Raw genomic sequence first — 14,876 nt, 5'->3', positions numbered from 1 at the left:
CAGCTGCGATAGGCAGCTGAGACCTGGCCGCGATCGGCCGCGCTCCCCCCGTGAGCGCGGCCGATCGCGCTGGACGTACTATTCCGTCCTTGGGAAGTAGGGCCCACCCCACATGGACGGAATAGTACGTCCATTGGCAGAAAGGGGTTAAATTGTGAAGCAAACCACAAATAGGACGTAGCCGTATATACTCGAGTATAAGCAAACCAGAGTATAAGCCGACCCCCCTATTTTTGCCACAAAAAACTGGGAAAACTTAATGACTCAAGTATAAGCCTAGGGTGGGAAATGCAACATCTACCGGTAAATGTCAAAAGTAAAAATAGATACCAATAAAAGTAAACTTAATTGAGACATCAGTAGGTTAAGTGTTTTTGAATATCCATATTGAATCAGGAGCCCCATATAATGTCCATAAAGTTTATGATGGCCCATAAGATGCCCCATATAATCCTGTATAAAGGTTAATAATGGCCCCATAAGATGCTCCATTACATTTGCCCAAAATAATGCTGCACAAATGTTGATTATGGCCCCATAAGATGCTCCATACAGACACTTGCCCCATATAGTGCTGCACAAACGTTGATTATGGCCCCATACAGTCCCTTATGGTGCTGCACAAACGTTATGGCCCCATAAGATGCTCCATACAGACACTTGCCCCATTTGCTGTTGCTGCGATAAAAAAAAAAAATCACATACTCACCTCTCCATCGCTCAGGCCCCCGGCACTTTCAGTATTCACCTGACTTCGTTCCAGCGCCGCTCCATCTTCAGCGTCTTCTGCACTGACATTGTCAGAGGGCGCGCACTAACCACGTCACCGCGCCCTCTGACCTGAGCGTCACTGCAAAAGACGCTGAAGACTGAGCGGTGCCGGAATGAGGAGCAGGTGAATATCGCGCAGCGCTGCGCTCCCCTCCCCGTTATACTCACTTGCTCCTGGCGCGGTGCAGTCCCCGTTTCCCCAAGGCCGCAGCTTCTTCCTGTATTGAGCGGTCACCGTTACCGCTCATTACAGTAATGAATAAGCGGCTTCACCCCTATGGGAGATGGAGCCGCATATTCATTACTGTAATGAGCGGTACCATGTGACCGCTCAGTGCAGGGGGCGCTGGGGAAGCGGGGACTGCACCAGGAGCAAGTGAGTATAATTAGACAGCCCCCGCTCCCACTCCCCTGCCGACCTCTGGGTATGACTCGAGTATAAGCCGAGAGGGGGACTTTCATCCCAAAAAAATGGACTGAAAATCTCAGCTTATACTCGAGTATATACGGTAACTGAAAACTTCAGTCAGTACTTTGTAGAGCCTCCTATTGTGGCAATCACAGCTGTAAGTCGCTTTGGATAAGTCTCTCTTCCAGATTTTCACTGGGATTTTTTCCCATTCCTCAAGACAAAACTGCTCTAGATCCTTCAAGTTAGATGGTTTCCTCTGGTGAACAGCAATCTTCAAGTCTGACCACAGATTCTCAATTGCATTAAGGTCTGGGCTTTGACTAGGCCTCTCCAAAACATTTACATGTTTCCCCTTAAACTGAGTGTTGCTTTAGCAGTATGCTTTGGGTCATTGTCTTGTTGGAATATGCTCCTTCTCAGTCCCAAATCAATGACAGGCAAACAGGTTTTGCTCAAGGATATCCCTCAATATCGCATCATCCATCTTTCCTTCGATTCAGACCATTTTCTCTGCTCCAGAAAAACATCCCCACAGCATGATGCTGCTGCCACTGTGTTTCACTTTGGGGATGGTGTTCTTGGGGTGATCCGTATTGGTTTGGTTCCAGATATAAAGTTTATCTTGGTGACAGAATTTTTGTGTATAAGTAAAAGGATTTTTTTCTGCCCACTCTTCCATAAAGGCCACCTCTAAGTAGTGTATGGCTTATTGTGGTCGTATGGACAGTCTCTGCTTGGGAACTCTGCTTCTCCTTCAGGGTTACCTTTTGTCTCTTTGCTGCCTCTGATTAATGCCCTCCTTGCCCAAGCTGAGAGTTTTGGTGGGTGACCCTCTCTTGACTGGTTTGTTGTGGTACCATGTTCTTTGCATTTGATGATAATGGATTTGATGGTGCTTCGTGTATTATCAGAGATTGGGATATTTTTTATAACACAACCATGGCTTGTCCTTCTCAACTTTGTCCCTGACTTGTTTGGAGATCTTATTGGGCTTTGTGATTGGTTAGTGGCGCCTCTTGCTTAATGGTGTTGCAGTCTCTCTGGCCTTTCAGAAAAGGTAAAGTGCATATACTGACAGACATGTGACACTTAGATTGCACACAAGAGGACTTCCTGTCACAAGCATGGGACTGAAGAAGATAATTACTTGCACCAGATATCTTTTAGGGGCTTCACAGCAAAAGGGATGAATACATATGCCCATGCCAATTTTTAGATCCCATAAATTTAATTTCTGGCTATATTTTTCTCATTTCACTTAACTAGTTTAGACTATTTTTAGTGCTGATTCATTACACACAAATCAGATTTCAAAAATATATTTTAATCCAGGCTGTAATGTAACAAAATAGGTAAAAAAGCAAACAAGGGGCTTAGTACTTTCAAAAGTTAAGGCCCCTTCACATTTAGCGACGCTGCAGCGATACCGACAACGATCCGAATCGCTGCAGCGTCGCTGTTTGGTCGCTGGAGAGCTGTCACACAGACCGCTCTCCAGCGACCAACGATGCCGGTAACCAGGGTAAACATCGGGTAACTAAGCGCAGGGCCGCGCTTAGTAACCCGATGTTTACCCTGGTTACCATCCTAAAAGTAAAAAAAAACAAACACTACATACTTACCTACAGCCGTCTGTCCTCCAGCGCTGCGCTCTGCTTCTCTGCTCTCCTCCTGTACTGTCTGGGAGCCGGAAAGCAGAGCGGTGACGTCACCGCTCTGCTTTCCGGCTCACAGACAGTACAGGAGGAGAGCAGAGCACAGCGCTGGAGGACGGACGGCTGTAGGTAAGTATCTAGTGTTTGTTTTTTTTTACTTTTAGCATGGTAACCAGGGTAAACATCGGGTTACTAAGCGCGGCCCTGCGCTTAGTTACCCGATGTTTACCCTGGTTACCAGTGAAGACATCGCTGGATCGGTGTCACACACGCCGATCCAGCGATGTCTCCAGGGAGTCCAGCGACGAAATAAAGTTCTGGACTTTCTTCAGCGACCAACGATCTCCCAGCAGGGGCCTGATCGTTAGTCGCTGTCACACATAACGATTTCATTAACGATATCGTTGCTACGTCACAAATAGCAACGATATCGTTAACAATATCGTTATGTGTGAAGGTACCTTTACTGTATATTAGCAGGGAGCTCAGATTTTTGAGAACTCCACCGGATCCATGAAACTTGAGCAAGTTTTTTTTGAGGACATATTTGTTAATAACAAGTGAACTTGAGGGGAGTTAGATTAGAGGGGGCAATAAGGGTCTTCTCACACAGCAGATTATTTTCAGATTTCTGTCAATGAAAATCTGCTAAATTCTTCTGAATGGTTTTGTTTTTTCAGAAGTGCAGGATTTTTGAAAGCTCCCTTCAAAAGAACGAGCCAGGATACTTGTGCAAAAAATCTGCTACATGTGAATATACCCTCAAGGTTTTTGCGAGGGGACAGAATTTGCTACCCCTCAACCACATCCAAACTGCCCCCATCTTGTACAAAATATTTACTTTTGATAAAGAAAAGTGAGGCTAGCCAAACTATGTATTATGTAAATGGCTTATGTTAACGCCTACTTTGTCCAGAAAAACATTTTATTATCCAGTTAACGATTTGTCTGAAGTGGTTGACAAGACTGGTCAAACAATTCACTTGTTTGTCTGCTTCACAATGTGGAGCCTTGGGCAGGCGAGGCTTTCCCTAATGACCGTAGTAAGTAGTTTATATTGATAACAGGCAAAGGACACATTTATGCTTTCTTTCCTTTGTCTGAGTAGATAAAGATTAGCTGATTGAGACATTCACATCTGAGATGTTCCTTTGTGCCAGACTTCAATCCCGCATTGTTTTATGACCCTTCACTTGTGGTTTTGTTACGTTGGTTAATAGCCCCACCATTTCTCCTGCTCAGATTGTAAATGTGTAAGTGGATAGAATTGGCGCAATACGTACAAAGTCAAGGTCCAGATAGTCTGTATTGAGCGCCAATAAAGATGGACGGCTCACGTGTACATGCAAATATAGGCTCAGTAATCATGAGGATTTTGTCCAATCATTCTTCTGCCTCATTCTACTCCAGTCTTAAGCCCACCATACAACTGTCGCCGATATCAACTGGTTCGGCCAACGGTTTTAACCTGTATGTGGGCTACAGATAACTGATGGGTCGGAGAGATGTCAATCACACATGTCTGATTTCAGATTACCGATTGCATTGTTCTGCCTGAGATAATCTGCCAGCCGACATGTGAGCCGGTGGCTTTCTGATAGAAAACGCAGGTTGGCTCAACCAATTGAGCACTCGTGTGTATGGGAGAGTCGGCTGAGATCGCTGTTGGTGAACAATCAGCCAAAACATTGTTCAGCCGACAGCCATCTTTGTGTATGCCCTGCTTTAGGGGAGCCTTATAGTGGATTTGGCATGCTCATGTGGAGACCATTTTTGAGAATTTTACAGGGGATTGGTTTACATGCAAGCTGATTGTTGGCCTTTTAATAACCTCTTTGAATAGGCCAACCACGGCTCTATGTGCACACAATGTTATCCGCAGAGCATCACATTGCACAGGATGATATGCTGCCAACAATCATTTTTAAACCAGCTTCTTGCTCGTTCATTAAGTTTCTAGGTAGACCAATAGTCTGAAACTAGCATTCCTACAAACATTTGTTCCCAATTATCTGCCTAAAATTGGTCTCAATGAGCCTTTTATCTCAGAAATTAAGCACCACTCCAACTTTTTTTTTTCTTTTCTTTTACCACTGGAATGGTGCTTTACATATAATTCCCCTTTCCCTTGCCTTCATAGTTTTTCAGTGTCGCTCCGGTCTGCCTCTGGCAAAAAGTGCGGCTCCAGTGCTTCACGGAGGTCACTTTTTAATACAAGCCAATGAGAGCCTTGTTCTGGCTCTCAAAGATTTGCATTGAGAGCTTGTAGTGTATTTTCTGACATTCAGCCAATCAGAAGCTGCTGTCACAAGATGGCGCCGCGGGACTGAATTGGCACCGAAAAACGGTGAAGGTATTGGAGGGGGCGTATATGACCAGGGGCTTACATTTAAAGGGTCACACCAGTGCTGAAAGAAAAAAAAAATGAAGAAAAAAAAGCATTGTTTTGCATTGTGCAGAGAAGCACAGCGCCGAGGAACAGACACCGGAATGTAAGTATGTAGTGTTTGTTTTTTTACGTTTACGCTGGTAACCAGGGTAAACATCGGGTTACTAAGCGCGGCCCTGCGCTTAGTAACCCGATGTTTACCCTGGTTACCAGGGGACTTCGCATAGTTGGTCGCTGAAGAGCTGTCTGTGTGACAGCTCTCCAGCGACCACACAGCGACGCTGCAGCGATCGGGATCGTTGTCTAGATCGCTGCAGCGTCGCTAAATGTGACGGTACCTTAAAGGGAACCTGTCGCCCCGTTTTTTCAGATTGAGCTATAAATACTGTTAAATAGGGCCTGCGCTGTGCGTTACTATAGTGTATGTAGTGTACCCCGATTCCCCATGTATGCCGAGAAATACATTACCAAAGTCGCCGTTTTCGCCTGTCAATCAGGCTGGTCAGGTCGGGTGGGCGTGTTCACAGCGCTCTTTTCTTCCCCAGCTTTCCGTTGGTGGCGTAGTGGTGTGCGCATGTCCAAGGTCCGAATTCCCTGCGCCCACGTGAAGACACAGCGCGCGATCTGCGCTGTCATCCCTTTCATCGGTGGGGGCGGCCATCTTCCTGGGGCCGCGCGTGCGCAGATGGAGTGCTCTGCTGCACGGGGCTTCAGGAAAATGGCCGCGGGATGCCGCGCGTGCGCACAAGAGATCGCGGCGGCCATTTTCCCAAAGCCGAGTTTGCATCTCGGCTTTGGGAAAATGGCCGCCGCGATCTCTTCTGCACACACGCGACTTGTGCGCGAAAACGGCGACTTTGGTAATGTATTTCTCGGCATACATGGGGAATCAGTGTACACTACATACACTATAGTAACGCACAGCGCAGGCCCTATTTAACAGTATTTATAGCTCAATCTGAAAAAACGGGGTGACAGGTTCCCTTTAATGCAAAATACTGAGCGAATACTGATGTGTGAATTACTGTGTGTTTAGCTCCTAGTCCATGCCAATTATTGAGAGGAGCTAATCAAGAGTGCGATCAGCCATTCTGGGAATTTTGTCATCCTGACACAAGGTCGTGGATAGCACAAATGGGTTTCTATTTGCCTTTCCCTGAATCAACATGGTAAAGGTTAAACCTGGTATCTCTCTCCTGTTCACTTTTGCAGCAAGGTTACCAATGTTTATCTGCCTTTAAGTGTTGAAAATTTAGAACTATTTTATAGTATACTAGCTGAAGAGCCCTGCGTTGCCTGGGCATAGTAAATATCTGTGATTAGTTATAGCACCTCACTTCTCTCATTTTCCCCCTCACATCTCTCATTTTCCCCCTGACATCTCTCATTTTCCCCCTCACTCCTCTCATTCCCCCCTAACACTTGTCATTTCAACCTCACATCTGTCATTTTCCGATCACTCCACTATTTTCCCTCACTCCTCTCATTTTGCACTCACACCTTTTCATTTTCACCTCACACCTCTCATTTTCCCCTCAGTATATACATGTTTGTCATCTCCCTTACATATAGTATACACCTGTATGTCATCTCCTGTATATAGTATATACCTGTATGTCATCTTCCCTGTGAATAGTATATACCTGCTGTAGGTCATCCTGTATATTGTATATACCTATGTCATCTCCTCCTGTATATAGTATATACCTGTATGTCATCTCTTCTGTATATACTATATACCTGTATGTCATCTCCTCCTATATATAGTATATACCTGTATGTCATCTCCTGTATATAGTATATACCTGTATGTCATCTCCTGTATATAGTATATACCTGTATGTCATCTTCCCTGTGAATAGTATATACCTGCTGTAGGTCATCCTGTATATTGTATATACCTATGTCATCTCCTCCTGTATATAGTATATACCTGTATGTCATCTCTTCTGTATATACTATATACCTGTATGTCATCTCCTCCTATATATAGTATATACCTGTATGTCATCTCCTGTATATAGTATATACCTGTATGTCATCTCCTGTATATAGTATATACCTGCTGTATGTCATCTCCTCCTATATATAGTATATACCTGTATGTCATCTCCTGTATATAGTATATACCTGTATGTCATCTCCTGTATATAGTATATACCTGTATGTCATCTCCTGTATATAGTATATACCTGCATGTCATCTCCTGTATATAGTATATATCTGTGTGTCATCTCCCCTGTATATAGTATATACCTGCTGTATGTCATCTCCTCCTCTATATACCTAGGTGTAATCTCCTCTTTTATATAGTATATACCGGTATGTCATCTCCTGTATATAGTATATATGTGTGTCATCTCCTGTATATAGTATATACCTGCATGTCATCTCCTGTATATAGTATATATCTGTGTGTCATCTCCCCTGTATATAGTATATACCTGCTGTATGTCATCTCCTCCTCTATATACCTAGGTGTAATCTCCTCTTTTATATAGTATATACCGGTATGTCCTCTCCTGTATATAGTATATATGTGTGTCATCTCCTGTATATAGTATATACCTGTAGGCCATCTCCTCCTGTATATAGTATATACCTGTAAGTCATCTCCCCTGTATATAGTATATACCCGTGTCATCTCCTCCTGTATATAGTATATGCCTGTGTCATCTCCTCCTGTATATAGTATATATCTGTCATCTCCCCTGTATATAGTATATACCTGTCATCTCCTCCTGTATATAGTGTATACCTGTGTCATCTCTCCTGTATATAGTATATACCTGTGTCATCTCCTCCTGTATATAGTATATGCCTGTGTCATCTCCTCCTGTATATAGTGTATACCTGTGTCATCTCTCCTGTATATAGTATATACCTGTCATCTCCTCCTGTATATAGTATATGCCTGTCATCTCCTCCTGTATATAGTATATATGTCATCTCCCCTGTATATAGTATATACATGTCATCTCTCCTACATATAGTATATATCTGTGTGTCATCTCCCCTGTATATAGTATATATATATCTGTATGTCATCTCCTCCTGTATTAGACCTCGTTCACACGTTATTTGGTCAGTATTTTTACCTCAGTATTTATAAGCTAAATTGGCAGCCTGATAAATCCCCAGCCAACAGGAAGCCCTCCCCCCTGGCAGTATATATTAGCTCACACATACACATAATAGACAGGTCATGTGACTGACAGCTGCCGTATTTCCAATATTGTACATTTGTTGCTCTTGTAGTTTGTCTGCTTTATTAATCAGATTTTTTTTTTGAAGGATAATACCAGACTTGTGTGTGTGTTTTAGGGCGAGTTTCATGTGTCAAGTTGTGTGTGTTGAGCTGCATGTGGCGACATGCATGTAGCGACTTTTGTGAGATGAGTTTTGTGTGGCGACATGCGTGTAGCAACTTTTTGTGTCGAGTTGCATGTGACAGGTTAGTGTAGCAAGTTGTGTGCAGCAATTTTTGTGCATGGCGAGTTTTGCACGTGGCGAGTTTTGTGTGCTGCGTTTTGAGTATGTGCAAGTTTTGTGTGAGGCAACTTTTGCATGTGTTGTAAGGGTACCGCCACACTGAGCAACTTTCCAACGATCACGACCAGCGATACGACCTGGCCGTGATCGTTGGAAAGTCCTTGTGTGGTCGCTGGAGAGCTGTCAGACAGACAGCTCTCCAGCGACCAACGATGCCGAAGTCCCCAGGTAACCAGGGTAAATATCGAGTTACTAAGCGCAGGGCCACGCTTAGTAACCCGATGTTTACCCTGGTTACCATTGTAAATGTAAAAAAAAAAAAAATACTCACATTCCGGTGCCTGTCACGTCCCCGGCGTCCGCTTACCTGCACTCCTCCTGCATCCTGTGCAAGCGCCGGCCGTAAAGCAGAGCGGTGACGTCACCGTTGTGCTCTGCTTTACGGCCGGCCGGCGCTGACACAGGATGCAGGAGGAGTGCAGGGAAGCAGAACGCCGGGGACGTGACAGGCACCGGAATGTGAGTATGTGTTTTTTTTTTTTACATTTACAATGGTAACCAGGGTACACATCGGGTTACTAAGCACGGCCCTGCACTTAGTAACCCGATATTTACCCTCGTTACCAGTGAACACATCGCTGGATCAGTGTCACACACGCCGATTCAGCGATGTCAGCGGGTGATCCAGCGACTAAATAAAGTTCCAGACTTTCAGCTCCGACCAGCGATGTCATAGCAGGATCCAGATCGCTGCTGCGTGTCAAACACAACGATATCGCTATCCAGGACGCTGCAACGTCACGGATCGCTATCGTTATCGTTGTAATGTTGTTCAGTGTGAAGGTACCTTTTCTTTTGTGCATGTGGCAATTTTTCCACGTGTGCAAGTTTTGCGTGTGGCGAGTTTTCCATGAGGTGAGTTTTGCACGTGTGGCGAGTTTTGCGTGAGCCTAGTTTTGCATGTGACGAGTTTTGCGCGTGGAGAGTTTCGAGCGGCGACTTTTGTGTTTCGACTTTTATGTGGCGAGGTTGGTGTATGTGTAGTGAAATGTGTGCTGAGGGTGGTATATGTGTTCAAGCACGTGGTAGTGTGTAGCGTGTTTTGTGTGTGTGTGTCCATATCCCCGTGTGTGGTGAGTATCCCATGTCGGGGCCCCACCTTAGCAACTGTACGGTATATACTCTTTGGCGCCATCGCTCTCACTCTTTAAGTCCCCCTTGTTCACATCTGGCAGCTGTCAATTTGCCTCCTACACTTTTCCTTTCACTTTTTCCCCATTATGTAGATGGGGGCAAAATTGTTTGGTGAATTGGAACGCGCGGGGTTAAAATTTCGCCTCACAACAGCCTATGACGCTCTCGGGGTCCAGACGTGTGACTGTGCAAAATTTTGTGGCTGTAGCTGCGACGGTAAAGAGAAAAAAAGACATGAAATACCAGTGTTTTTGGCTTGGTTTGGCTGTATATATTCATGTACAAGACTAGCTATGCAGTGCATGCTATAACTGTCATTGGGGGCCGACATGGGGTATGTTCACATGGCAATTTTTATTTGCAGAAATCCAGTCACCTATTCAGGTGAATACATTGTTTACTGAAATTTTCCTAAAGAATTGGGGCATGCGTAAGCCCTTGAGGCCCTTTCTACATAGGCCTATAATCACTCGCATTACTGAACATGGTCGAACAAGCCTGATCACAGTGCTTATGCAGGACACAAAATCACAGACCGTGGCACATTTCCCTTTCTATATTACGGATGTAATGCAAACTGTATAAGGATCAAGCAATTACCGCATATTGCTAATCATTCGTCCCCTTACGGTTTTCATAGAACTGTGTAATGGGGCCTTAAAAAGAACCGCCGATTTACTTCCCGTATATCATTTCTTGTTTGGCCAAGAAATCTACGTGTGTAAATAGCGTCCCTGGTGCTGACAGATCTGTTGGAAATTTGATTGGTAATGTTTTATTTATTTATTTATTTTACATTTAATTGTGTTCTACAACGCCAATTGCCAGGCAACTAGATGGTGTAGATGTCGCCATTTTCCCCTTCTTCCCCCTCTTCCACTGCTTTTCCTGTTTCCTTCCTTCTTTGTCTCCTCTAATTCGGTTAGTCTGTTTTATACGTTTATTTTTTTTAATTTTTTTTAGTTATGTTTAAAAATGTATTTAATTATTAAATCTAATACAAAAAATATTGGAAACTAGTGTAGTAGGGCATGTTTTAGTTTTATAAAACTTCCGGGCCTCAAGATAAAATTCCTCCAACCTTTCCCTCCATATTTTCAGTTATTTATTTTTTTTTCAATTTAGTTATTTTACTCGCTTATGTAACGCCTTTAATTCCACAGCACATTACAGACCTTATCGCCACTGTCCCCATTGGGACTCACAATTTTTGAATGTGGGCGAGAACTGGCCAAACCAACACAAATCTAGATAAATGTATAGGTAAATAATAGAGGTATATATTATAGTGTGATGTGTGTCTAATATATGTATGTATAAGAGCGAGAGTTGTGTTTTGAAATTCTTTTTTTTTTTCCTAAATCAACCACATTACAAAAAAGTTGCAAGTTATGGCGCACACTAATTTAGCGTTTATTTCCCTAAGGCCGGCGTCACACTTGCGAGTTTTACGGACGTAAGAGCGCAGAAACTACGTCCGTAAAACTCGCAAAACATGCGGCACAATTATTCTCTATGCCCCTGCTCCTATCTGCCGTATTTTCCTGATCAGTATTATACGGCTTTCTACGGCCGTACAAAATCGCAGCATGCTGCGTTTGTCACCGTATTGCGCAAATAAAACGTCAATAAAAGTCTATGGAAGCCCCAAAAATACGGATTACACACGGACCAGCAGTGTGACTTGCGAGGAATACGCAGCGCTGTTAGAGAGAAAAGCCGGCAATTCAGTGCGGTGTACAGTAAAATCACACTGACAGCTTACAGTAGAATAGGTAGAATAAATGTGTACACATAGAATAGGTATATATATATATATATATATATATATATATATATATATATATATATATATATATATATATATATATATATATATATATATATATATTATATATATATTATATATATATATATATATATATAGTCATTGAGACACATATATGGATATATATATTATTATTTCATCCAGCGCGATATAGCAGAAAGCCGGTAATTCAATTACTGGCTTTTGCTATCTCCTTCCTAAACCCGACATGATATGAGACCTGGTTTACATACAGTAAACCATCTCATATCACCATTTTTTTTTGCATATTCCACACTACTAATGTTAGTAGTGTGTCTATGCAAAATTTGGCCGTTCTAGCTAGTAAATTAAAGGGTTAAATGGCGGAAAAAATTGGCGTGGGCTCCCGCACAATTTTCTCCACCAGAGTAGTAAAGCCAGTGACTGAGGGCAGATATTAATAGCCTGGAGAGGGTCCACGGTTATTGCCCTCCCCCCCCCCCCCCCCCCCGGCTAAAAACATCTGCCCCCAGCCACCCCAGAAAAGGCACATCTGGAAGATGCGCCTATTCTGGCACTTGGCCACTCTCTTCCCATTCCCGTGTAGCGGTGGGATATGGGGTAATGAAGGGTTAATGCCACCTTGCTATTGTAAGGTGACATTAAGCCTAATTAATAATGGAGAGGCGTCAATTATAACACCTATCCATTATTAATCCAATACTAGTAAAGGGTTAAAAAAAAAACACACACATTATTAAAAATTAATTTAATGAAAAAATCACAAAGGTTGTTGTATTAATTTATTCTACTCTCAATCCACTCACTGAAGACCCTCGATCTGTAAATAAAAAAAAAAATAATAAACCAGCAATATCCATACCTTCCGAGGATCTGTCACGTCCAACGATGTAAATCCATCTGAAGGGGTTAAAATATTTTGCAGCCACGAGCTCCGCTAATGCAGCTGCTCATGTCTGCAAAACCCCGGAGAATGTAGGTAAAGTAGGTCATTGACCTATATTTACCTGCATTTGCGGTGAGGCGCCCTCTGCTGACTGTTCCTAGATCGTGGGAACTTTCCTAGAAAGCTCCCAGGCTCGAGTTCATATGAGGACAACCAGCAGAGGGCTGTATATATATATACACATACAGTATATATGGTTTTTTTTTGTTTTTTTTACACATGATCCCTTGTATAGCCGTATGTCGGTTTTGCAAGCCTGCGATAAAAACACGCAGTACGGATGACATACGGATTACATACGGAAGATGCCATGCGCAAAAAACGCTGACACACCCTGCCTACGGAGGAGCTACGGCCCCTTATTTTCGGGACTTTTCAGCGTATTACGGCCGTAATATACGGACCGTATTTTCATACGCTGTGTGTGACGCCGGCCTAAGAGTGCTCACTATTTTTAAGTGACAAAAAAAAGTGATGGGATCTTAGTAGGGGGAGCGCGGCCTGCCACAACACGATAAATTTTCTGTCGTATATGCCAGGGGACTTGTATCTGAAATCTACCCCAGCTTATGTGGCTTATGACACATTTTCTGGCACGCGGACAAGTCTAACATGCTTCCAATTTATTACGAATCTATAGGTCCAAGACTAAAACGCCTGTCTTGATTCCCCTTTGTCTGGGAAATTCGCTTTTAGCTTTTTTGTAGCATTGCAGTCATACAACCAAACTGGTGTCCATCCGGCAACAGATCTATACTATGTTCATTTTTCTTGCAGATGTGACACATGGGAGACAAATTCTACATTTTTATTTTGTCTTTTTTTTTTCCCCAGAATTTTAACAGGCTCTCATAAAATAATGCATTTCTCCAGGAAATACTATTACACTAACTTTTCAAACCAGTCTTTTTATATTTTTTTGGTGGCACTTTCTCATGTAAGCCATTTTTGGCAGCGACATTACCGGCATCCCTGGGCTTGTGACTAATACGGCACTTGGTGTCTATGGGTTCTCCTTTGTCCTGTCACAGCCTTGTCATGCTTTCCAAAGTCAAATTCCTGGTAAGCATACAGATGAAGTATGGCATGATAATCTGATCGGTAAATATGTTAATCTATTCCTGTGTCGCACAATGCTGTTTTCAGCTGCCCCTGGTTACTGCGACACGACCGAGTAAAATGCATTGTGCTCACGAGCAGTTCCAGATCTCGGAAGCCTCTGCACAAGTGACAGCCGTTGCCATAGTAAGGGGTTTAGGGTAAAGGGTGTTATACTGTACATTAGACGTGTAAGCCGGCAGCCCTCCAGCTGTGGGATAGCATACAGATCAGTGATGGGCGTTGCCGTGAACCCATCATTTATATGTATTTTACCAAGTATGTTATTTGCTGAAATGCTTTGTCGCACAGCACATGTGGGGTTAATTAACTTTTACTCGTGAGAAGCGATTCGATGTGAGTCGAATTTTAGGAAATTCGCAAGACTAATTTGCAGTTTGATCCACAAGAATAGCAAAGAAATAACTGACATTATTTTACACAATGCAAAAGACTGAATCAGCCGGAGAAGCTACCCCCTGAGGAAGCGGAGTTTCGGCGATACGCATCTTCATTTCTTTGTTCCAATTTTAACTCCCTTATCCTCTCCCCTGGACTAGTATTTATCGAATTTAACATTTGTCTTATTGCTGGTGCTGCCCATGCAATATTTGATGCTGTGGTACTTTTTAACTTTATTGTATGTGTGTAATATATGATGTACTGCAGATACGGATATGACCCAAGAGAGGGAGGCTCTTGTCTCATTATTTCAGCTTAGACTGTTATTCTCACTGTGACACGTTGGTTTTGTGCATGTTTTAATTTTTCCGTGTTTGGTTGTTTTTTTACATTTTGGGATATGCCTGTAAAAGCATAGGTTTTTCTTCCCTTTTAGGCTAGGTTCACATTGCGTTAATGGGTTAATGCTAGCGGACTCAGTTACATGGCGAAATTGTCGCAATTAAAGCCATGCAACGGATCCGTTAGCGCACCCATTGACGGCAATGTGCTAACTGATCTCTAGCGCATAGCTAGCGCATGCCATTTTCGGCATGCGCTAGCAATGTCCCGTTAGTTTTGGACGGACCGCAGACGCTGCTTGCAGCGTCCGAGGTCCGTCCCTCGCTAGCGCAGATCAGGTATCTGCGCTAGCGGGATCGCCAAAC

The 14,876-nt window shown here is 43.3% G+C and overlaps 1 protein-coding gene across 1 annotated transcript in view; it reads left to right on the top strand.

Moving 5' to 3' along the window:
• GPC4 (glypican 4) overlaps positions 1-14,876 on the top strand; it is a 190,595-nt gene that overhangs the window by 149,761 nt on the left and 25,958 nt on the right. The gene's annotated exons all lie outside the window — the stretch shown is intronic.

The sequence above is a fragment of the Ranitomeya imitator genome, chromosome 2, assembly GCF_032444005.1.
Source record: "Ranitomeya imitator isolate aRanImi1 chromosome 2, aRanImi1.pri, whole genome shotgun sequence".
NCBI lineage: Eukaryota > Metazoa > Chordata > Amphibia > Anura > Dendrobatidae > Ranitomeya > Ranitomeya imitator.
This window is presented reverse-complemented; position numbering and strand designations above follow the sequence as displayed.